Source organism: Heterodontus francisci, unplaced genomic scaffold, assembly GCF_036365525.1.
Source record: "Heterodontus francisci isolate sHetFra1 unplaced genomic scaffold, sHetFra1.hap1 HAP1_SCAFFOLD_1058, whole genome shotgun sequence".
NCBI classification, from domain to species: Eukaryota; Metazoa; Chordata; class Chondrichthyes; order Heterodontiformes; family Heterodontidae; genus Heterodontus; species Heterodontus francisci.
In genome coordinates this window covers 84,976-109,076 of record NW_027140163.1, presented here as the reverse complement: position 1 = coordinate 109,076, position 24,101 = coordinate 84,976, and the positions used below count along the sequence as shown (strand labels likewise).

Sequence of the window (24,101 nt, the reverse complement as noted above, 5' to 3'; positions counted from 1 at the left end):
CTCACATTTCCCGGCATCTCTTTCCCAAAACCATCAATCTGTGCCTCCTAGTCCTTGTACCATCAACTAATGGGAATGGGTTATCCTTGTCTATCTTATCTACACCTGCATCAGATTTCCCCTCAAACCACATTGCTGGAAGGAGAACAACCACCTACTTAGATAACACAATCCAGAGCCATCTATCCAAGCTTTTCAATAGCATAAGAATAGTTGTGTTGTAAGTAGTATAGACCGGAGCATAACTTCAAGAGACTTTGATAGATTAACTGATTGTCTCTGCCCAACGCACCAGATTTTCTGTATCACCTGAACACTGCTCACAGCTGTATAAAGTTTAGAGTATTTTCATGGCTTACATTTATGCAAGAACTGCAATGTTAAGGTTGGATTGTGAAGCATGACAGTCATCTTCACTGAACTATGTTAAAATGTCATGTTGAGAGATGTGTCAGTGTGGAAGATGCACGTAGCCATAGGAAAAAAAAAGGCAAGTCATGTAGCTGGAGGAGAATCCACAAAGTGGGCGCGATGGACCGTGACATATTTTACGTTTGTGACAAATAAGGACAGCTAAAATAATAGGATTAATGATTTGCTTTGTACATCAATATATTGAAGTCTGTTTGATCTGTTGCTTGCTTTATTGTGAAATGTGTTTTCAAGGCTATACTTTGTTTAAACCTTTTTGTGAGAACAATGGGAGAGTCACCAGCACTCCTTGCATGGAGAGAGATGAGATAAAGGCAGAATTAAAGAAAAAAATGTCTGGGATCAGCAAGAATGTCACCTTTAGGATCCTTGCTAAAATAGAAAGAATCGGGAAACATCTGTACTGTGTGTAGATTCAACCATTAACTAACTAGTGTCAAACAATGATGTCAACCTGGACCAATTAGGACACTTGGAACAATTCAAAACTAATATGGTAACATCCTTGCACCACAAGAAGGATAAAAGAAAGGGTGTTACAGGACATCGTCAGCACACTTAGAGAGGGGTCAACAGAAGATCGTTGGTACTTAAAAGGAGAAGATAGAATATAGTCAAAAAACACAGCAAGGGATGAAGAAGGAGAGAAGTCCGTGCGGCAGCAAGCACAGAAACAAGAACGGGTGTTGTGTGTTACTGAATATCTATTACCATTGTTAAGTATTAACTTTGTACATCTTGGTTAAGCCTAATAAACTCTCTGACATGGTCACATAACTTGAGTTTGTACCTTGTCGGTCTATCTTGGTCAGGAATCTAAAGGTGAGACGGGTTGGGTATTCTCTGTCTCACCTCTGTTCAGGTAACATCTACCTGAAACTTACAGCTCTTTACTATATGCATACATTGCTGTGTATTTTGTCCTCCTTAAACTTCGAAATTGTGGGCCCGTTAAAAACATTGTTCTTCGTACAGTTTTCTGCGTCACTCCACTGCATAGTTCTGCCCAGTAAGCAAAAAGGATCAGTTCGCTACTAAACTCTAAAATAAAAGCAAAATACTGCAGATGCTGGAAATCTGAAATAATAATAAGAAATGCTGGAAATACTCAGCAGGTCTGGCAGCATCTGTGGAGAGAGAAGCAGAGTTAACGTTTCAGGTGAGTGACCATTGATCAGAATATTTGCAGCACTTTCTGATTTTATTTCAGATTTCCAGCATTCACAGTATTGTGTTCTTGTGAACATAATCGTGTTGCTCAGGTGCTAGTTGAAACCATTGTACAGCATTCTATTAATCAAAACGCTGGATCAGCACAGTGCAGTAAGCGATGGTGGTATAGTGGTGAGCATAGCTGCCTTCCAAGCAGTTGACTTGGGTTCGATTCTTGGCCAATTCAACCTTAAATTGCAGGTTTTCTTCATATTGCAGTATTTTACAAACGAAAAACATGTCAAAGCTTTGACAGAATTGAAATTGATAAAATATTCTTATCATCCAATCAGATTCATTCTCCCGCTTGATTGGCGTCACCCTGGAGCAAGTTTGTTTCCTTCAAGTGTTTCTCCAATTTCCTATTGAAATCATTGATTGTCTCTGCTTCCACCACACTTGTGGACAGACATTGCAGTTGCAATGGAGCAGGTAAAGCAAAAGGTGCTTCCTCACATTTCCCGGTATCTCTTTCCCAAAACCATCAATCTGTGTCTCCTAGTCCTTGTACCATCAACTAATGGGAACGGGTTATCCTTGTCTAACTTACCTACACCTGCATCAGATCTCCCCTCAATCCACATTGCTGGAAGGAGAACAACCACCGACTTAGATAACACAATCCAGAGCCATCTATCCAAGCTTTTCAATAGCATAAGAATAGTTGTGTTGTAAGTAGTATAGATAGGAGCATAACTTCAAGAGACTTTGATAGATTAACTGATTGTCTCTGTCCAACGCACCAGATTTTCTGTATCACCTGAACACTGCTCACAGCTGTATAAAGTTTAGAGTATTTTCATGGCTTACATTTATGCAAGAACTGCAATGTTAAGGTTGGATTGTGAAGCATGACGGTCATCTTCTCTGAACTATGTTAAAATGTCATGTTGAGAGATGTGTCAGTGTGGAAGATGCACGTAGCCATAGGAAAAAAAAAGGCAAGTCATGTAGCTGGAGGAGAATCCACAAAGTGGGCGCGATGGACCGTGACATATTTTACTTTTGTGACAAATAAGGACAGCTAAAATAATAGGATTAATGATATGCTTTGTACATCAATATATTGAAGTCTGTTTGATCTGTTGCTTGCTTTATTATGAAATGTGTTTTCAAGGCTATACTTTGTTTAAACCTTTTTGTGAGAACAATGGGAGAGTCACCAGCACTCCTTGCATGGAGAGAGATGAGATCAAGGCAGAATTAAAGAAACAAATGTCTGGGATCAGCAAGAATGTAACCTTTAGGATCCTTGCTAAAATAGAAAGAATCGGGAAACATCTGTACTGTGTGTAGATTCAACCATTAACTAACTAGTGTCAAACAATGATGTCAACCTGGACCAATTAGGACACTTGGAACAATTCAAAACTAATATGGTAACATCCTTGCACCACAAGAAGGATAAAAGAAAGGGTGTTACAGGACATCGTCAGCACACTTAGAGAGGGGTCAACAGAAGATCGTTGGTACTTAAAAGGAGAAGATAGAATATAGTCAAAAAACACAGCAAGGGATGAAGAAGGAGAGAAGTCCGTGCGGCAGCAAGCACAGAAACAAGAACGGGTGTTGTGTGTTACTGAATATCTATTACCATTGTTAAGTATTAACTTTGTACATCTTGGTTAAGCCTAATAAACTCTCTGACATGGTCACATAACTTGAGTTTGTACCTTGTCGGTCTATCTTGGTCAGGAATCTAAAGGTGAGACGGGTTGGGTATTCTCTGTCTCACCTCTGTTCAGGTAACATCTACCTGAAACTTACAGCTCTTTACTATATGCATACATTGCTGTGTATTTTGTCCTCCTTAAACTTCGAAATTGTGGGCCCGTTAAAAACATTGTTCTTCGTACAGTTTTCTGTGTCACTCCACTGCATAGTTCTGCCCAGTAAGCAAAAAGGATCAGTTCGCTACTAAACTGTAAAATAAAAGCAAAATACTGCAGATGCTGGAAATCTGAAATAATAAGAAATGCTGGTAATACTCAGCAGGTCTGGCAGCATCTGTGGAGAGAGAAGCAGAGTTAACGTTTCAGGTGAGTGACCATTGATCAGAATATTTGCAGCACTTTCTGATTTTAATTCAGATTTCCAGCATTCACAGTATTTTGTTTCAGTTCACATCATCGTGTTGCTCAGGTGCAAGTTGAAACCATTGTACAGCATTCTATTAATCAAAACGCTGGACCAGCGCAGTACAGTAAGCGATGGTGGTATAGTGGTGAGCATAGCTGCCTTCCAAGCAGTTGATCTGGGTTCGATTCCTGGCCATCGCTACCTTAAATTGCAGGTTTACTTCATGTTGCAGTATTTTACAAACGAAAAAAATGTCAAAGCTTTGACAGAGTTGAAATTGATAAAATATTCTTATCATCCAATCAGATTCATTCTCCCGCTTGATTGGCGTCACCCTGGAGCAAGTTTGTTTCCTTCAAGTGTTTCTCCAATTTCCTATTGAAATCATTGATTGTCTCTGCTTCCACCACACTTGTGGACAGACATTGCAGTTGCAATGTAGCAGGTAAAGCAAAAAGTGCTTCCTCACATTTCCCGGCATCTCTTTCCCAAAACCATCAATCTGTGCCTCCTAGTCCTTGTACCATCAACTAATGGGAATGGGTTATCCTTGTCTAACTTATCTACACCTGCATCAGATTTCCCCTCAAACCACATTGCTGGAAGGAGAACAACCACCTACTTAGATAACACAATCCAGAGCCATCTATCCAAGCTTTTCAATAGCATAAGAATAGTTGTGTTGTAAGTAGTATAGACAGGAGCATAACTTCAAGAGACTTTGATAGATTAACTGATTGTCTCTGCCCAACGCACCAGATTTTCTGTATCACCTGAACACTGCTCACAGCTGTATAAAGTTTAGAGTATTTTCATGGCTTACATTTATGCAAGAACTGCAATGTTAAGGTTGGATTGTGAAGCATGACAGTCATCTTCACTGAACTATGTTAAAATGTCATGTTGAGAGATGTGTCAGTGTGGAAGATGCACGTAGCCATAGGAAAAAAAAAGGCAAGTCATGTAGCTGGAGGAGAATCCACAAAGTGGGCGCGATGGACCGTGACATATTTTACGTTTGTGACAAATAAGGACAGCTAAAATAATAGGATTAATGATTTGCTTTGTACATCAATATATTGAAGTCTGTTTGATCTGTTGCTTGCTTTATTGTGAAATGTGTTTTCAAGGCTATACTTTGTTTAAACCTTTTTGTGAGAACAATGGGAGAGTCACCAGCACTCCTTGCATGGAGAGAGATGAGATAAAGGCAGAATTAAAGAAAAAAATGTCTGGGATCAGCAAGAATGTCACCTTTAGGATCCTTGCTAAAATAGAAAGAATCGGGAAACATCTGTACTGTGTGTAGATTCAACCATTAACTAACTAGTGTCAAACAATGATGTCAACCTGGACCAATTAGGACACTTGGAACAATTCAAAACTAATATGGTAACATCCTTGCACCACAAGAAGGATAAAAGAAAGGGTGTTACAGGACATCGTCAGCACACTTAGAGAGGGGTCAACAGAAGATCGTTGGTACTTAAAAGGAGAAGATAGAATATAGTCAAAAAACACAGCAAGGGATGAAGAAGGAGAGAAGTCCGTGCGGCAGCAAGCACAGAAACAAGAACGGGTGTTGTGTGTTACTGAATATCTATTACCATTGTTAAGTATTAACTTTGTACATCTTGGTTAAGCCTAATAAACTCTCTGACATGGTCACATAACTTGAGTTTGTACCTTGTCGGTCTATCTTGGTCAGGAATCTAAAGGTGAGACGGGTTGGGTATTCTCTGTCTCACCTCTGTTCAGGTAACATCTACCTGAAACTTACAGCTCTTTACTATATGCATACATTGCTGTGTATTTTGTCCTCCTTAAACTTCGAAATTGTGGGCCCGTTAAAAACATTGTTCTTCGTACAGTTTTCTGCGTCACTCCACTGCATAGTTCTGCCCAGTAAGCAAAAAGGATCAGTTCGCTACTAAACTCTAAAATAAAAGCAAAATACTGCAGATGCTGGAAATCTGAAATAATAATAAGAAATGCTGGAAATACTCAGCAGGTCTGGCAGCATCTGTGGAGAGAGAAGCAGAGTTAACGTTTCAGGTGAGTGACCATTGATCAGAATATTTGCAGCACTTTCTGATTTTATTTCAGATTTCCAGCATTCACAGTATTGTGTTTCTGTGAACATAATCGTGTTGCTCAGGTGCTAGTTGAAACCATTGTACAGCATTCTATTAATCAAAACGCTGGATCAGCACAGTACAGTAAGCGATGGTGGTATAGTGGTGAGCATAGCTGCCTTCCAAGCAGTTGACCTGGGTTCGATTCTTGGCCAATTCAACCTTAAATTGCAGGTTTTCTTCATATTGCAGTATTTTACAAACGAAAAACATGTCAAAGCTTTGACAGAATTGAAATTGATAAAATATTCTTATCATCCAATCAGATTCATTCTCCCGCTTGATTGGCGTCACCCTGGAGCAAGTTTGTTTCCTTCAAGTGTTTCTCCAATTTCCTATTGAAATCATTGATTGTCTCTGCTTCCACCACACTTGTGGACAGACATTGCAGTTGCAATGGAGCAGGTAAAGCAAAAGGTGCTTCCTCACATTTCCCGGTATCTCTTTCCCAAAACCATCAATCTGTGTCTCCTAGTCCTTGTACCATCAACTAATGGGAACGGGTTATCCTTGTCTAACTTACCTACACCTGCATCAGATCTCCCCTCAATCCACATTGCTGGAACGAGAACAACCACCGACTTAGATAACACAATCCAGAGCCATCTATCCAAGCTTTTCAATAGCATAAGAATAGTTGTGTTGTAAGTAGTATAGATAGGAGCATAACTTCAAGAGACTTTGATAGATTAACTGATTGTCTCTGTCCAACGCACCAGATTTTCTGTATCACCTGAACACTGCTCACAGCTGTATAAAGTTTAGAGTATTTTCATGGCTTACATTTATGCAAGAACTGCAATGTTAAGGTTGGATTGTGAAGCATGACGGTCATCTTCTCTGAACTATGTTAAAATGTCATGTTGAGAGATGTGTCAGTGTGGAAGATGCACGTAGCCATAGGAAAAAAAAAGGCAAGTCATGTAGCTGGAGGAGAATCCACAAAGTGGGCGCGATGGACCGTGACATATTTTACTTTTGTGACAAATAAGGACAGCTAAAATAATAGGATTAATGATATGCTTTGTACATCAATATATTGAAGTCTGTTTGATCTGTTGCTTGCTTTATTATGAAATGTGTTTTCAAGGCTATACTTTGTTTAAACCTTTTTGTGAGAACAATGGGAGAGTCACCAGCACTCCTTGCATGGAGAGAGATGAGATAAAGGCAGAATTAAAGAAAAAAATGTCTGGGATCAGCAAGAATGTAACCTTTAGGATCCTTGCTAAAATAGAAAGAATCGGGAAACATCTGTACTGTGTGTAGATTCAACCATTAACTAACTAGTGTCAAACAATGATGTCAACCTGGACCAATTAGGACACTTGGAACAATTCAAAACTAATATGGTAACATCCTTGCACCACAAGAAGGATAAAAGAAAGGGTGTTGCAGGACATCATCAGCACACTTAGAGAGGGGTCAACAGAAGATCGTTGGTACTTAAAAGGAGAAGCTAGAATATAGTCAAAAAAACACAGCAAGGGATGAAGAAGGAGAGCAGTCCGTGCGGCAGCAAGCACAGAAACAAGAACGGGTGTTGTGTGTTACTGAATATCTATTACCATTGTTAAGTATTAACTTTGTACATCTTGGTTAAGCCTAATAAACTCTCTGACATGGTCACATAACTTGAGTTTGTACCTTGTCGGTCTATCTTGGTCAGGAATCTAAAGGTGAGACGGGTTGGGTATTCTCTGTCTCACCTCTGTTCAGGTAACATCTACCTGAAACTTACAGCTCTTTACTATATGCATACATTGCTGTGTATTTTGTCCTCCTTAAACTTCGAAATTGTGGGCCCGTTAAAAACATTGTTCTTCGTACAGTTTTCTGCGTCACTCCACTGCATAGTTCTGCCCAGTAAGCAAAAAGGATCAGTTCGCTACTAAACTCTAAAATAAAAGCAAAATACTGCAGATGCTGGAAATCTGAAATAATAATAAGAAATGCTGGAAATACTCAGCAGGTCTGGCAGCATCTGTGGAGAGAGAAGCAGAGTTAACGTTTCAGGTGAGTGACCATTGATCAGAATATTTGCAGCACTTTCTGATTTTATTTCAGATTTCCAGCATTCACAGTATTGTGTTTCTGTTCACATAATCGTGTTGCTCAGGTGCAAGTTGAAACCATTGTACAGCATTCTATTAATCAAAACGCTGGATCAGCACAGTACAGTAAGCGATGGTGTTATAGTGGTGAGCATAGCTGCCTTTCAAGCAGTTGACCTGGGTTCGATTCCCGGCCATCGCAACCTCAAATTGCAGGTTTACTTTATGTTGCAGTATTTTACAAACGAAAAACATGTCAAAGCTTTGACAGAGTTGAAATTGATAAAATATTCTTATCATCCAATCAGATTCATTCTCCCACTTGATTGGCGTCACCCTGGAGCAAGTTTGTTTCCTTCAAGTGTTTCTCCAATTTCCTATTGAAATCATTGATTGTCTCTGCTTCCACCACACTTGTGGACAGACATTGCAGTTGCAATGGAGCAGGTAAAGCAAAAAGTGCTTCCTCACATTTCCCGGCATCTCTTTCCCAAAACCATCAATCTGTGTCTCCTAGTCCTTGTACCATCAACTAATGGGAACGGGTTATCCTTGTCTAACTTACCTACACCTGCATCAGATCTCCCCTCAATCCACATTGCTGTAAGGAGAACAACCACTAACTTAGATAACACAATCCAGAGCCATCTATCCAAGCTTTTCAATAGCATAAGAATAGTTGTGTTGTAAGTAGTATAGATAGGAGCATAACTTCAAGAGACTTTGATAGATTAACTGATTGTCTCTGCCCAACGCACCAGATTTTCTGTATCACCTGAACACTGCTCACAGCTGTGTAAAGTTTAGAGTATTTTCATGGCTTACATTTATGCAAGAACTGCAATGTTAAGGTTGGATTGTGAAGCATGACGGTCATCTTCTCTGAACTATGTTAAAATGCCATGTTGAGAGATGTGTCAGTGTGGAAGATGCACGTAGCCATAGGAAAAAAAAAGGCAAGTCATGTAGCTGGAGGAGAATCCACAAAGTGGGCGCGATGGACCGTGACATATTTTACGTTTGTGAAAAATAAGGACAGCTAAAATAATAGGATTAATGATATGCTTTGTACATCAATATATTGAAGTCTGTTTGATCTGTTGCTTGCTTTATTATGAAATGTGTTTTCTAGGCTATACTTTGTTTAAACCTTTTTGTGAGAACAATGGGAGAGTCACCAGCACTCCTTGCATGGAGAGAGATGAGATAAAGGCAGAATTAAAGAAAAAAATGTCTGGGATCAGCAAGAATGTCACCTTTAGGATCCTTGCTAAAATAGAAAGAGTCGGGAAACATCTGTACTGTGTGTAGATTCAACCATTAACTAACTAGTGTCAAACAATGATGTCAACCTGGACAAATTAGGACACTTGGAACAATTCAAAACTAATATGGTAACATCCTTGCACCACAAGAAGGATAAAAGAAAGGGTGTTACAGGACATCGTCAGCACACTTAGAGAGGGGTCAACAGAAGATCGTTGGTACTTAAAAGGAGAAGATAGAATATAGTCAAAAAAACACAGCAAGGGATGAAGAAGGAGAGAACTCCGTGCGGCAGCAAGCACAGAAACAAGATCGGGTGTTGTGTGTTACTGAATATCTATTACCATTGTTAAGTATTAACTTTGTACATCTTGGTTAAGCCTAATAAACTCACTGACATGGTCACATAACTTGAGTTTGTACCTTGTCCGTCTATCTTGGTCAGGAATCTAAAGGTGAGACGGGTTGGGTATTCTCTGTATCACCTCTGTTCAGGTAACATCTACCTGAAACTTACAGCTCTTTACTATATGCATACATTGCTGTGTATTTTGTCCTCCTTAAACTTCGAAATTGTGGGCCCGTTAAAAACATTGTTCTTCGTACAGTTTTCTGCGTCACTCCACTGCATAGTTCTGCCCAGTAAGCAAAAAGGATAAGTTCGCTACTAAACTCTAAAATAAAAGCAAAATACTGCAGATGCTGGAAATCTGAAATAATAATAAGAAATGCTGGAAATACTCAGCAGGTCTGGCAGCATCTGTGGAGAGAGAAGCAGAGTTAACGTTTCAGGTGAGTGACCATTGATCAGAATATTTGCAGCACTTTCTGATTTTATTTCAGATTTCCAGCATTAACAGTATTGTGTTTCTGTTAACATAATCGTGTTGCTCAGGTGCAAGTTGAAACCATTGTACAGTATTCTATTAATCAAAACGCTGGACCAGCACAGTACAGTAAGCGATGGTGGTATAGTGGTGAGCATAGCTGCCTTCCCAGCAGTTGACCTGGGTTCGATTCCCGGCCATCGCAAACTTAATTTGAAGGTTTACTTCATGTTGCAGTATTTTACAAACGAAAAAAATGTCAAAGCTTTGACAGAATTGATGTTGATAAAATATTCTTATCATCCAATCAGATTCATTCTCCCGCTTGATTGGCGTCACCCTGGAGCAAGTTTGTTTCCTTCAAGGGTTTCTCCAATTTCCTATTGAAATCATTGATTGTCTCTGCTTCCACCACACTTGTGGACAGACATTGCAGTTGCAATGTAGCAGGTAAAGCAAAAAGTGCTTCCTCACATTTCCCGGCATCTCTTTCCCAAAACCATCAATCTGTGTCTCCTAGTCCTTGTACCATCAACTAATGGGAACGGGTTATCCTTGTCTAACTTACCTACACCTGCATCAGATCTCCCCTCAATCCACATTGCTGGAAGGAGAACAACCACCTACTTAGATAACACAATCCAGAGCCATCTATCCAAGCTTTTCAATAGCATAAGAATAGTTGTGTTGTAAGTAGTATAGATAGGAGCATAGCTTCAAGAGACTTTGATAGATTAACTGATTGTCTCTGCCCAACGCACCAGATTTTCTGTATCACCTGAACACTGCTCACAGCTGTATAAAGTTTAGAGTATTTTCGTGGCTTACATTTATGCAAGAACTGCAATGTTAAGGTTGGATTGTGAAGCATGACGGTCATCTTCTCTGAACTATGTTAAAATGTCATGTTGAGAGATGTGTCAGTGTGGAAGATGCACGTAGCCATAGGAAAAAAAAAGGCAAGTCATGCAGCTGGAGGAGAATCCACAAAGTGTGCGCGATGGACTGTGACATATTTTACGTTTGTGACAAATAAGGACAGCTAAAATAATAGGATTAATGATATGCTTTGTACATCAATATATTGAAGTCTGTTTGATCTGTTGCTTGCTTTATTATGAAATGTGTTTTCAAGGCTATACTTTGTTTAAACCTTTTTGTGAGAACAATGGGAGAGTCACCAGCACTCCTTGCATGGAGAGAGATGAGATAAAGGCAGAATTAAAGAAAAAAATGTCTGGGATCAGCAAGAATGTAACCTTTAGGATCCTTGCTAAAATAGAAAGAATCGGGAAACATCTGTACTGTGTGTAGATTCAACCATTAACTAACTAGTGTCAAACAATGATGTCAACCTGGACCAATTAGGACACTTGGAACAATTCAAAACTAATATGGTAACATCCTTGCACCACAAGAAGGATAAAAGAAAGGGTGTTACAGGACATCGTCAGCACACTTAGAGAGGGGTCAACAGAAGATCGTTGGTACTTAAAAGGAGAAGATAGAATATAGTCAAAAAACACAGCAAGGGATGAAGAAGGAGAGAACTCCGTGCGGCAGCAAGCACAGAAACAAGAACGGGTGTTGTGTGTTACTGAATATCTATTACCATTGTTAAGTATTAACTTTGTACATCTTGGTTAAGCCTAATAAACTCTCTGACTTGGTCACATAACTTGAGTTTGTACCTTGTCGGTCTATCTTGGTCAGGAATCTAAAGGTGAGACGGGTTGGGTATTCTCTGTCTCACCTCTGTTCAGGTAACATCTACCTGAAACTTACAGCTCTTTACTATATGCATACATTGCTGTGTATTTTGTCCTCCTTAAACTTCGAAATTGTGGGCCCGTTAAAAACATTGTTCTTCGTACAGTTTTCTGCGTCACTCCACTGCATAGTTCTGCCCAGTAAGCAAAAAGGATCAGTTCGCTACTGAACTCTAAAATAAAAGCAAAATACTGCAGATGCTGGAAATCTGAAATAATAATAAGAAATGCTGGAAATACTCAGCAGGTCTGGCAGCATCTGTGGAGAGAGAAGCAGAGTTAACGTTTCAGGTGAGTGACCATTGATGAGAATATTTGCAGCACTTTCTGATTTTATTTCAGATTTCCAGCATTCACAGTATTGTGTTTCTGTTAACATAATCGTGTTGCTCAGGTGCAAGTTGAAACCATTGTACAGCATTCTATTAATCAAAACGCTGGACCAGCACAGTACAGTAAGCGATGGTGATATAGTGGTGAGCATAGCTGCCTTCCAAGCAGTTGACCTGGGTTCGATTTCAGGCTATCGCAGCCTGAAGTTGCAGCTTTCCTTCATGTTGCAGTATTTTACAAACGAAAAAAATGTCAAAGCTTTGACAGAATTGAAATTGATAAAATATTCTTATCATCCAATCAGATTCATTCTCCCACTTGATTGGCGTCACCCTGGAGCAAGTTTGTTTCCTTCAAGTGTTTCTCCAATTTCCTATTGAAATCATTGATTGTCTCTGCTTCCACCACACTTGTGGACAGACATTGCAGTTGCAATGCAGCAGGTAAAGCAAAAAGTGCTTCCTCACATTTCCCGGCATCTCTTTCCCAAAACCATCAATCTGTGTCTCCTAGTCCTTGTACCATCAACTAATGGGAACGGGTTATCCTTGTCTAACTTACCTACACCTGCATCAGATCTCCCCTCAATCCACATTGCTGGAAGGAGAACAACCACCTACTTAGATAACACAATCCAGAGCCATCTATCCAAGCTTTTCAATAGCATAAGAATAGTTGTGTTGTAAGTAGTATAGATAGGAGCATAACTTCAAATGACTTTGATAGATTAACTGATTGTCTCTGCCCAACGCACCAGATTTTCTGTATCACCTGAACACTGCTCACAGCTGTATAAAGGTTAGAGTATTTTCATGGCTTACATTTATGCAAGAACTGCAATGTTAAGGTTGGATTGTGAAGCATGACGGTCATCTTCTCTGAACTATGTTAAAATGCCATGTTGAGAGATGTGTCAGAGTGGAAGATGCACGTAGCCATAGGAAAAAAAAAGGCAAGTCATGTAGCTGGAGGAGAATCCACAAAGTGGGCGCGATGGACCGTGACATATTTTACGTTTGTGACAAATAAGGACAGCTAAAATAATAGGATTAATGATATGCTTTGTACATCAATATATTGAAGTCTGTTTGATCTGTTGCTTGCTTTATTATGAAATGTGTTTTCTAGGCTATACTTTGTTTAAACCTTTTTGTGAGAACAATGGGAGAGTCACCAGCACTCCTTGCATGGAGAGAGATGAGATAAAGGCAGAATTAAAGAAAAAAATGTCTGGGATCAGCAAGAATGTCACCTTTAGGATCCTTGCTAAAATAGAAAGAGTCGGGAAACATCTGTACTGTGTGTAGATTCAACCATTAACTAACTAGTGTCAAACAATGATGTCAACCTGGACAAATTAGGACACTTGGAACAATTCAAAACTAATATGGTAACATCCTTGCACCACAAGAAGGATAAAAGAAAGGGTGTTACAGGACATCGTCAGCACACTTAGAGAGGGGTCAACAGAAGATCGTTGGTACTTAAAAGGAGAAGATAGAATATAGTCCAAAAAACACAGCAAGGGATGAAGAAGGAGAGAACTCCGTGCGGCAGCAAGCACAGAAACAAGAACGGGTGTTGTGTGTTACTGAATATCTATTACCATTGTTAAGTATTAACTTTGTACATCTTGGTTAAGCCTAATAAACTCACTGACATGGTCACATAACTTGAGTTTGTACCTTGTCCGTCTATCTTGGTCAGGAATCTAAAGGTGAGACGGGTTGGGTATTCTCTGTATCACCTCTGTTCAGGTAACATCTACCTGAAACTTACAGCTCTTTACTATATGCATACATTGCTGTGTATTTTGTCCTCCTTAAACTTCGAAATTGTGGGCCCGTTAAAAACATTGTTCTTCGTACAGTTTTCTGCGTCACTCCACTGCATAGTTCTGCCCAGTAAGCAAAAAGGATAAGTTCGCTACTAAACTCTAAAATAAAAGCATAATACTGCAGATGCTGGAAATCTGAAATAATAATAAGAAATGCTGGAAATACTCAGCAGGTCTGGCAGCATCTGTGGAGAGAGAAGCAGAGTTAACGTTTCAGGTGAGTGACCATTGATCAGAATATTTGCAGCACAACCTGATTTTATTTCAGATTTCCAGCATTAACAGTATTGTGTTTCTGTTAACATAATCGTGTTGCTCAGGTGCAAGTTGAAACCATTGTACAGTATTCTATTAATCAAAACGCTGGACCAACGCAGTGCAGTAAGCGATGGTGGTATAGTGGTGAGCATAGCTGCCTTCCAAGCAATTGACCTGGGTTCGATTCCCGGCCATCGCAAACTTAAACTGAAGGTTTACTTTATGTTGCAGTATTTTACAAACGAAAAAAATGTCAAAGCTTTGACAGAATTGAAGTTGATAAAATATTCTTATCATCCAATCAGATTCATTCTCCCGCTTGATTGGCGTCACCCTGGAGCAAGTTTGTTTCCTTCAAGGGTTTCTCCAATTTCCTATTGAAATCATTGATTGTCTCTGCTTCCACCACACTTGTGGACAGACATTGCAGTTGCAATGTAGCAGGTAAAGCAAAAAGTGCTTCCTCACATTTCCCGGCATCTCTTTCCCAAAACCATCAATCTGTGTCTCCTAGTCCTTGTACCATCAACTAATGGGAACGGGTTATCCTTGTCTAACTTACCTACACCTGCATCAGATCTCCCCTCAATCCACATTGCTGGAAGGAGAACAACCACCTACTTAGATAACACAATCCAGAGCCATCTATCCAAGCTTTTCAATAGCATAAGAATAGTTGTGTTGTAAGTAGTATAGATAGGAGCATAGCTTCAAGAGACTTTGATAGATTAACTGATTGTCTCTGCCCAACGCACCAGATTTTCTGTATCACCTGAACACTGCTCACAGCTGTGTAAAGTTTAGAGTATTTTCATGGCTTACATTTATGCAAGAACTGCAATGTTAAGGTTGGATTGTGAAGCATGACGGTCATGTCCTCTGAACTATGTTAAAATGTCATGTTGAGAGATGTGTCAGTGTGGAAGATGCACGTAGCCATAGGAAAAAAAAAGGCAAGTCATGCAGCTGGAGGAGAATCCACAAAGTGGGCGCGATGGACTGTGACATATTTTACGTTTGTGACAAATAAGGACAGCTAAAATAATAGGATTAATGATATGCTTTGTACATCAATATATTGAAGTCTGTTTGATCTGTTGCTTGCTTTATTATGAAATGTGTTTTCAAGGCTATACTTTGTTTAAACCTTTTTGTGAGAACAATGGGAGAGTCACCAGCACTCCTTGCATGGAGAGAGATGAGATAAAGGCAGAATTAAAGAAAAAAATGTCTGGGATCAGCAAGAATGTAACCTTTAGGATCCTTGCTAAAATAGAAAGAATCGGGAAACATCTGTACTGTGTGTAGATTCAACCATTAACTAACTAGTGTCAAACAATGATGTCAACCTGGACCAATTAGGACACTTGGAACAATTCAAAACTAATATGGTAACATCCTTGCACCACAAGAAGGATAAAAGAAAGGGTGTTACAGGACATCGTCAGCACACTTAGAGAGGGGTCAACAGAAGATCGTTGGTACTTAAAAGGAGAAGATAGAATATAGTCAAAAAACACAGCAAGGGATGAAGAAGGAGAGAACTCCGTGCGGCAGCAAGCACAGAAACAAGAACGGGTGTTGTGTGTTACTGAATATCTATTACCATTGTTAAGTATTAACTTTGTACATCTTGGTTAAGCCTAATAAACTCTCTGACATGGTCACATAACTTGAGTTTGTACCTTGTCGGTCTATCTTGGTCAGGAATCTAAAGGTGAGACGGGTTGGGTATTCTCTGTCTCACCTCTGTTCAGGTAACATCTACCTGAAACTTACAGCTCTTTACTATATGCATACATTGCTGTGTATTTTGTCCTCCTTAAACTTCGAAATTGTGGGCCCGTTAAAAACATTGTTCTTCGTACAGTTTTCTGCGTCACTCCACTGCATAGTTCTGCCCAGTAAGCAAAAAGGATCAGTTCGCTACTGAACTCTAAAATAAAAGCAAAATACTGCAGATGCTGGAAATCTGAAATAATAATAAGAAATGCTGGAAATACTCAGCAGGTCTGGCAGCATCTGTGGAGAGAGAAGCAGAGTTAACGTTTCAGGTGAGTGACCATTGATGAGAATATTTGCAGCACTTTCTGATTTTATTTCAGATTTCCAGCATTCACAGTATTGTGTTTCTGTTAACATAATCGTGTTGCTCAGGTGCAAGTTGAAACCATTGTACAGCATTCTATTAATCAAAACGCTGGACCAGCACAGTACAGTAAGCGATGGTGATATAGTGGTGAGCATAGCTGCCTTCCAAGCAGTTGACCTGGGTTCGATTTCAGGCTATCGCAGCCTGAAGTTGCAGCTTTCCTTCATGTTGCAGTATTTTACAAACGAAAAAAATGTCAAAGCTTTGACAGAATTGAAATTGATAAAATATTCTTATCATCCAATCAGATTCATTCTCCCACTTGATTGGCGTCACCCTGGAGCAAGTTTGTTTCCTTCAAGTGTTTCCCCAATTTCCTATTGAAATCATTGATTGTCTCTGCTTCCACCACACTTGTGGACAGACATTGCAGTTGCAATGCAGCAGGTAAAGCAAAAAGTGCTTCCTCACATTTCCCGGCATCTCTTTCCCAAAACCATCAATCTGTGTCTCCTAGTCCTTGTACCATCAACTAATGGGAACGGGTTATCCTTGTCTAACTTACCTACACCTGCATCAGATCTCCCCTCAATCCACATTGCTGGAAGGAGAACAACCACCTACTTAGATAACACAATCCAGAGCCATCTATCCAAGCTTTTCAATAGCATAAGAATAGTTGTGTTGTAAGTAGTATAGATAGGAGCATAACTTCAAAAGACTTTGATAGATTAACTGATTGTCTCTGCCCAACGCACCAGATTTTCTGTATCACCTGAACACTGCTCACAGCTGTATAAAGGTTAGAGTATTTTCATGGCTTACATTTATGCAAGAACTGCAATGTTAAGGTTGGATTGTGAAGCATGACGGTCATCTTCTCTGAACTATGTTAAAATGCCATGTTGAGAGATGTGTCAGAGTGGAAGATGCACGTAGCCATAGGAAAAAAAAGGCAAGTCATGTAGCTGGAGGAGAATCCACAAAGTGTGCGCGATGGACCGTGACATATTTTACGTTTGTGACAAATAAGGACAGCTAAAATAATAGGATTAATGATATGCTTTGTACATCAATATATTGAAGTCTGTTTGATCTGTTGCTTGCTTTATTATGAAATGTGTTTTCTAGGCTATACTTTGTTTAAACCTTTTTGTGAGAACAATGGGAGAGTCACCAGCACTCCTTGCATGGAGAGAGATGAGATAAAGGCAGAATTAAAGAAAAAAATGTCTGGGATCAGCAAGAATGTCACCTTTAGGATCCTTGCTAAAATAGAAAGAGTCGGGAAACATCTGTACTGTGTGTAGATTCAACCATTAACTAACTAGTGTCAAACAATGATGTCAACCTGGACCAATTAGGACACTTGGAACAATTCAAAACTAATATGGTAACATCCTTGCACCACAAGAAGGATAAAAGAAAGGGTGTTACAGGACATCGTCAGCACACTTAGAGAGGGGTCAACAGAAGATCGTTGGTACTTAAAAGGAGAAGATAGAATATAGTCAAAAAAACACAGCAAGGGATGAAGAAGGAGAGAAGTCCGTGCGGCAGCAGGCACAGAAACAAGAACGGGTGTTGTGTGTTACTGAATATCTATTACCATTGTTAAGTATTAACTTTGTACATCTTGGTTAAGCCTAATAAACTCTCTGACATGGTCACATAACTTGAGTTTGTACCTTGTCGGTCTATCTTGGTCAGGAATCTAAAGGTGAGACGGGTTGGGTATTCTCTGTATCACCTCTGTTCAGGTAACATCTACCTGAAACTTACAGCTCTTTACTATATGCATACATTGCTGTGTATTTTGTCCTCCTTAAACTTCGAAATTGTGGGCCCGTTAAAAACATTGTTCTTCGTACAGTTTTCTGCGTCACTCCACTGCATAGTTCTGCCCAGTAAGCAAAAAGGATAAGTTCGCTACTAAACTCTAAAATAAAAGCATAATACTGCAGATGCTGGAAATCTGAAATAATAATAAGAAATGCTGGAAATACTCAGCAGGTCTGGCAGCATCTGTGGAGAGAGAAGCAGAGTTAACGTTTCAGGTGAGTGACCATTGATCAGAATATTTGCAGCACAACCTGATTTTATTTCAGATTTCCAGCATTAACAGTATTGTGTTTCTGTTAACATAATCGTGTTGCTCAGGTGCAAGTTGAAACCATTGTACAGTATTCTATTAATCAAAACGCTGGACCAGCACAGTACCGTAAGCGATGGTGGTATAGTGGTGAGCATAGCTGCCTTCCAAGCAGTTGACCTCGGTTCGATTCCCGGCCATCGCAAACTTAAATTGAAGGTTTACTTCATGTTGCAGTATTTTACAAACGAAAAAAATGTCAAAGCTTTGACAGAATTGAAGTTGATAAAATATTCTTATCATCCAATCAGATTCATTCTCCCGCTTGATTGGCGTCACCCTGGAGCAAGTTTGTTTCCTTCAAGGGTTTCTCCAATTTCCTATTGAAATCATTGATTGTCTCTGCTTCCACCACACTTGTGGACAGACATTGCAGTTGCAATGTAGCAGGTAAAGCAAAAAGTGCTTCCTCACATTTCCCGGCATCTCTTTCCCAAAACCATCAATCTGTGTCTCCTAGTCCTTGTACCATCAACTAATGGGAACGGGTTATCCTTGTCTAACTTACCTACACCTGCATCAGATCTCCCCTCAATCCACATTGCTGGAAGGAGAACAACCACCTACTTAGATAACACAATCCAGAGCCATCTATCCAAGCTTTTCAATAGCATAAGAATAGTTGTGTTGTAAGTAGTATAGATAGGAGCATAGCTTCAAGAGACTTTGATAGATTAACTGATTGTCTCTGCCCAACGCACCAGATTTTCTGTATCACCTGAACACTGCTCACAGCTGTATAAAGTTTAGAGTATTTTCATGGCTTACATTTATGCAAGAACTGCAATGTTAAGGTTGGATTGTGAAGCATGACGGTCATCTTCTCTGAACTATGTTAAAATGTCATGTTGAGAGATGTGTCAGTGTGGAAGATGCACGTAGCCATAGGAAAAAAAAAGGCAAGTCATGCAGCTGGAGGAGAATCCACAAAGTGGGCGCGATGGACCGTGACATATTTTACGTTTGTGACAAATAAGGACAGCTAGAATAATAGGATTAATGATATGCTTTGTACATCAATATATTGAAGTCTGTTTGATCTGTTGCTTGCTTTATTATGAAATGTGTTTTCAAGGCTATACTTTGTTTAAACCTTTTTGTGAGAACAATGGGAGAGTCACCAGCACTCCTTGCATGGAGAGAGATGAGATAAAGGCAGAATTAAAGAAAAAAATGTCTGGGATCAGCAAGAATGTAACCTTTAGGATCCTTGCTAAAATAGAAAGAATCGGGAAACATCTGTACTGTGTGTAGATTCAACCATTAACTAACTAGTGTCAAACAATGATGTCAACCTGGACCAATTAGGACACTTGGAACAATTCAAAACTAATATGGTAACATCCTTGCACCACAAGAAGGATAAAAGAAAGGGTGTTACAGGACATCGTCAGCACACTTAGAGAGGGGTCAACAGAAGATCGTTGGTACTTAAAAGGAGAAGATAGAATATAGTCAAAAAACACAGCAAGGGATGAAGAAGGAGAGAAGTCCGTGCGGCAGCAAGCACAGAAACAAGAACGGGTGTTGTGTGTTACTGAATATCTATTACCATTGTTAAGTATTAACTTTGTACATCTTGGTTAAGCCTAATAAACTCTCTGACATGGTCACATAACTTGAGTTTGTACCTTGTCGGTCTATCTTGGTCAGGAATCTAAAGGTGAGACGGGTTGGGTATTCTCTGTCTCACCTCTTTTCAGGTAACATCTACCTGAAACTTACAGCTCTTTACTATATGCATACATTGCTGTGTATTTTGTCCTCCTTAAACTTCGAAATTGTGGGCCCGTTAAAAACATTGTTCTTCGTACAGTTTTCTGCGTCACTCCACTGCATAGTTCTGCCCAGTAAGCCAAAAGGATCAGTTCGCTACTGAACTCTAAAATAAAAGCAAAATACTGCAGATGCTGGAAATCTGAAATAATAATAAGAAATGCTGGAAATACTCAGCAGGTCTGGCAGCATCTGTGGAGAGAGAAGCAGAGTTAACGTTTCAGGTGAGTGACCATTGATCAGAATATTTGCAGCACTTTCTGATTTTATTTCAGATTTCCAGCATTCACAGTATTGTGTTTCTGTTAACATAATCGTGTTGCTCAGGTGCAAGTTGAAACCATTGTACAGCATTCTATTAATCAAAACGCTGGACCAGCACAGTACAGTAAGCGATGGTGGTATAGTGGTGAGCATAGCTGCCTTCCAAGCAGTTGACCTGGGTTTCATTCCAGGCTATCGCAGCCTGAAGTTGCAGCTTTCCTTTATGTTGCAGTATTTTACAAACGAAAAAAATTTCAAAGCTTTGACAGAATTGAAATTGATAAAATATTCTTATCATCCAATCAGATTCATTCTCCCACTTGATTGGCGTCACCCTGGAGCAAGTTTGTTTCCTTCAAGTGTTTCTCCAATTTCCTATTGAAATCATTGATTGTCTCTGCTTCCACCACACTTGTGGACAGACATTGCAGTTGCAATGCAGCAGGTAAAGCAAAAAGTGCTTCCTCACATTTCCCGGCATCTCTTTCCCAAAACCATCAATCTGTGTCTCCTAGTCCTTGTACCATCAACTAATGGGAACGGGTTATCCTTGTCTAACTTACCTACACCTGCATCAGATCTCCCCTCAATCCACATTGCTGGAAGGAGAACAACCACCTACTCAAATAACACAATCCAGAGCCATCTATCCAAGCTTTTCAATAGCATAAGAATAGTTGTGTTGTAAGTAGTATAGATAGGAGCATAACTTCAAGAGACTTTGATAGATTAACTGATTGTCTCTGCCCAACGCACCAGATTTTCTGTATCACCTGAACACTGCTCACAGCTGTATAAAGTTTAGAGTATTTTCATGGCTTACATTTATGCAAGAACTGCAATGTTAAGGTTGGATTGTGAAGCATGACGGTCGTCTTCTCTGAACTATGTTAAAATGTCATGTTGAGAGATGTGTCAGTGTGGAAGATGCACGTAGCCATAGGAAAAAAAAAGGCATGTCTTGTAGCTGGAGGAGAATCCACAAAGTGGGCGCGATGGACCGTGACATATTTTACGTTTGTGACAAATAAGGACAGCTAAAATAATAGGATTAATGATATGCTTTGTACATCAATATATTGAAGTCTGTTTGATCTGTTGCTTGCTTTATTATGAAACGTGTTTTCAAGGCTATACTTTGTTTAAACCTTTTTGTGAGAACAATGGGAGAGTCACCAGCACTCCTTGCATGGAGAGAGATGAGATAAAGGCAGAATTAAAGAAAAAAATGTCTGGGATCAGCAAGAATGTAACCTTTAGGATCCTTGCTAAAATAGAAAGAATCGGGAAACATCTGTACTGTGTGTAGATTCAACCATTAACTAACTAGTGTCAAACAATGATGTCAACCTGGACCAATTAGGACACTTGGAACAATTCAAAACTAATATGGTAACATCCTTGCACCACAAGAAGGATAAAAGAAAGGGTGTTACAGGACATCGTCAGCACACTTAGAGAGGGGTCAACAGAAGATCGTTGGTACTTAAAAGGAGAAGATAGAATATAGTCAAAAAAACACAGCAAGGGATGAAGAAGGAGAGAAGTCCGTGCGGCAGCAAGCACAGAAACAAGAACGGGTGTTGTGTGTTACTGAATATCTATTACCATTGTTAAGTATTAACTTTGTACATCTTGGTTAAGCCTAATAAACTCTCTGACATGGTCACATAACTTGAGTTTGTACCTTGTCGGTCTATCTTGGTCAGGAATCTAAAGGTGAGACGGGTTGGGTATTCTCTGTCTCACCTCTGCTCAGGTAACATCTACCTGAAACTTACAGCTCTTTACTATATGCATACATTGCTGTGTATTTTGTCCTCCTTAAACTTCGAAATTGTGGGCCCGTTAAAAACATTGTTCTTCGTACAGTTTTCTGTGTCACTCCACTGCATAGTTCTGCCCAGTAAGCAAAAAGGATCAGTTCGCTACTAAACTGTAAAATAAAAGCAAAATACTGCAGATGCTGGAAATCTGAAATAATAAGAAATGCTGGTAATACTCAGCAGGTCTGGCAGCATCTGTGGAGAGAGAAGCAGAGTTAACGTTTCAGGTGAGTGACCATTGATCAGAATATTTGCAGCACTTTCTGATTTTAATTCAGATTTCCAGCATTCACAGTATTGTGTTTCTGTGAACATAATCGTGTTGCTCAGGTGCAAGTTGAAACCATTGTACAGCATTCTATTAATCAAAACGCTGGACTAGCACAGTACAGTAAGCGATGGTGGTATAGTGGTGAGCATAGCTGCCTTCCAAGCAGTTGACCTGGGTTCAATCCCGGCCATCGCAACCTTAAATTGCAGGTTTACTTTATGTTGCAGTATTTTACAAACGAAAAAAATGTCAAAGCTTTGACAGAATTGAAATTGATAAAATATTCTTATCATCCAATCAGATTCATTCTGCCGCTTGATTGGCGTCACCCTGGAGCAAGTTTGCTTCCTTCAAGTGTTTCTCCAATTTCCTATTGAAATCATTGATTGTCTCTGCTTCCACCACACTTGTGGACAGACATTGCAGTTGCAATGTAGCAGGTAAAGCAAAAAGTGCTTCCTCACATTTCCCGGCATCTCTTTCCCAAAACCATCAATCTGTGTCTCCTAGTCCTTGTACCATCAACTAATGGGAACGGGTTATCCTTGTCTAACTTACCTACACCTGCATCAGATCTCCCCTCAATCCACATTGCTGGAAGGAGAACAACCACCTACTTGGATAACACAATCCAGAGCCATCTATCGAAGCTTTTCAATAGCATAAGAATAGTTGTGTTGTAAGTAGTATAGATAGGAGCATAACTTCAAGAGACTTTGATAGATTAACTGATTGTCTCTGCCCAACGCACCAGATTTTCTGTATCACCTGAACACTGCTCACAGCTGTATAAAGTTTAGAGTATTTTCATGGCTTACATTTATGCAAGAACTGCAATGTTAAGGTTGGATTGTGAAGCATGACGGTCGTCTTCTCTGAACTATGTTAAAATGTCATGTTGAGAGATGTGTCAGTGTGGAAGATGCACGTAGCCATAGGAAAAAAAAAGGCAAGTCTTGTAGCTGGAGGAGAATCCACAAAGTGGGCGCGATGGACCGTGACATATTTTACGTTTGTGACAAATAAGGACAGCTAAAATAATAGGATTAATGATATGCTTTGTACATCAATATATTGAAGTCTGTTTGATCTGTTGCTTGCTTTATTATGAAACGTGTTTTCAAGGCTATACTTTGTTTAAACCTTTTTGTGAGAACAATGGGAGAGTCACCAGCACTCCTTGCATGGAGAGAGATGAGATAAAGGCAGAATTAAAGAAAAAATGTCTGGGATCAGCAAGAATGTAACCTTTAGGATCCTTGCTAAAATAGAAAGAATCGGGAAACATCTGTACTGTGTGTAGATTCAACCATTAACTAACTAGTGTCAAACAATGATGTCAACCTGGACCAATTAGGACACTTGGAACAATTCAAAACTAATATGGTAACATCCTTGCACCACAAGAAGGATAAAAGAAAGGGTGTTACAGGACATCGTCAGCACACTTAGAGAGGGGTCAACAGAAGATCGTTGGTACTTAAAAGGAGAAGATAGAATATAGTCAAAAAAACACAG

General features: G+C 39.6%; 6 non-coding genes across 6 annotated transcripts; all 6 read left to right on the top strand.

The window, feature by feature from the left end:
• The first annotated feature begins 3,851 nt into the window (after positions 1-3,851).
• On the top strand, positions 3,852-3,923 carry trnag-ucc (transfer RNA glycine (anticodon UCC)). The gene has a single exon. It is a non-coding gene; the product is annotated as a tRNA-Gly (tRNA).
• A 4,119-nt stretch (positions 3,924-8,042) lies between these two features.
• On the top strand, positions 8,043-8,114 carry trnae-uuc (transfer RNA glutamic acid (anticodon UUC)). The gene has a single exon. It is a non-coding gene; the product is annotated as a tRNA-Glu (tRNA).
• Positions 8,115-10,138: 2,024 nt separating this feature from the next.
• On the top strand, positions 10,139-10,210 carry trnag-ucc (transfer RNA glycine (anticodon UCC)). Its single transcript has one exon. It is a non-coding gene; the product is annotated as a tRNA-Gly (tRNA).
• A 4,119-nt stretch (positions 10,211-14,329) lies between these two features.
• trnag-ucc (transfer RNA glycine (anticodon UCC)) lies at positions 14,330-14,401 on the top strand. Its single transcript has one exon. It is a non-coding gene; the product is annotated as a tRNA-Gly (tRNA).
• A 4,118-nt stretch (positions 14,402-18,519) lies between these two features.
• Positions 18,520-18,591, top strand: trnag-ucc (transfer RNA glycine (anticodon UCC)). Its single transcript has one exon. It is a non-coding gene; the product is annotated as a tRNA-Gly (tRNA).
• Positions 18,592-22,707: 4,116 nt separating this feature from the next.
• Positions 22,708-22,778, top strand: trnag-ucc (transfer RNA glycine (anticodon UCC)). The gene has a single exon. It is a non-coding gene; the product is annotated as a tRNA-Gly (tRNA).
• The last annotated feature ends 1,323 nt before the right edge of the window (positions 22,779-24,101 follow it).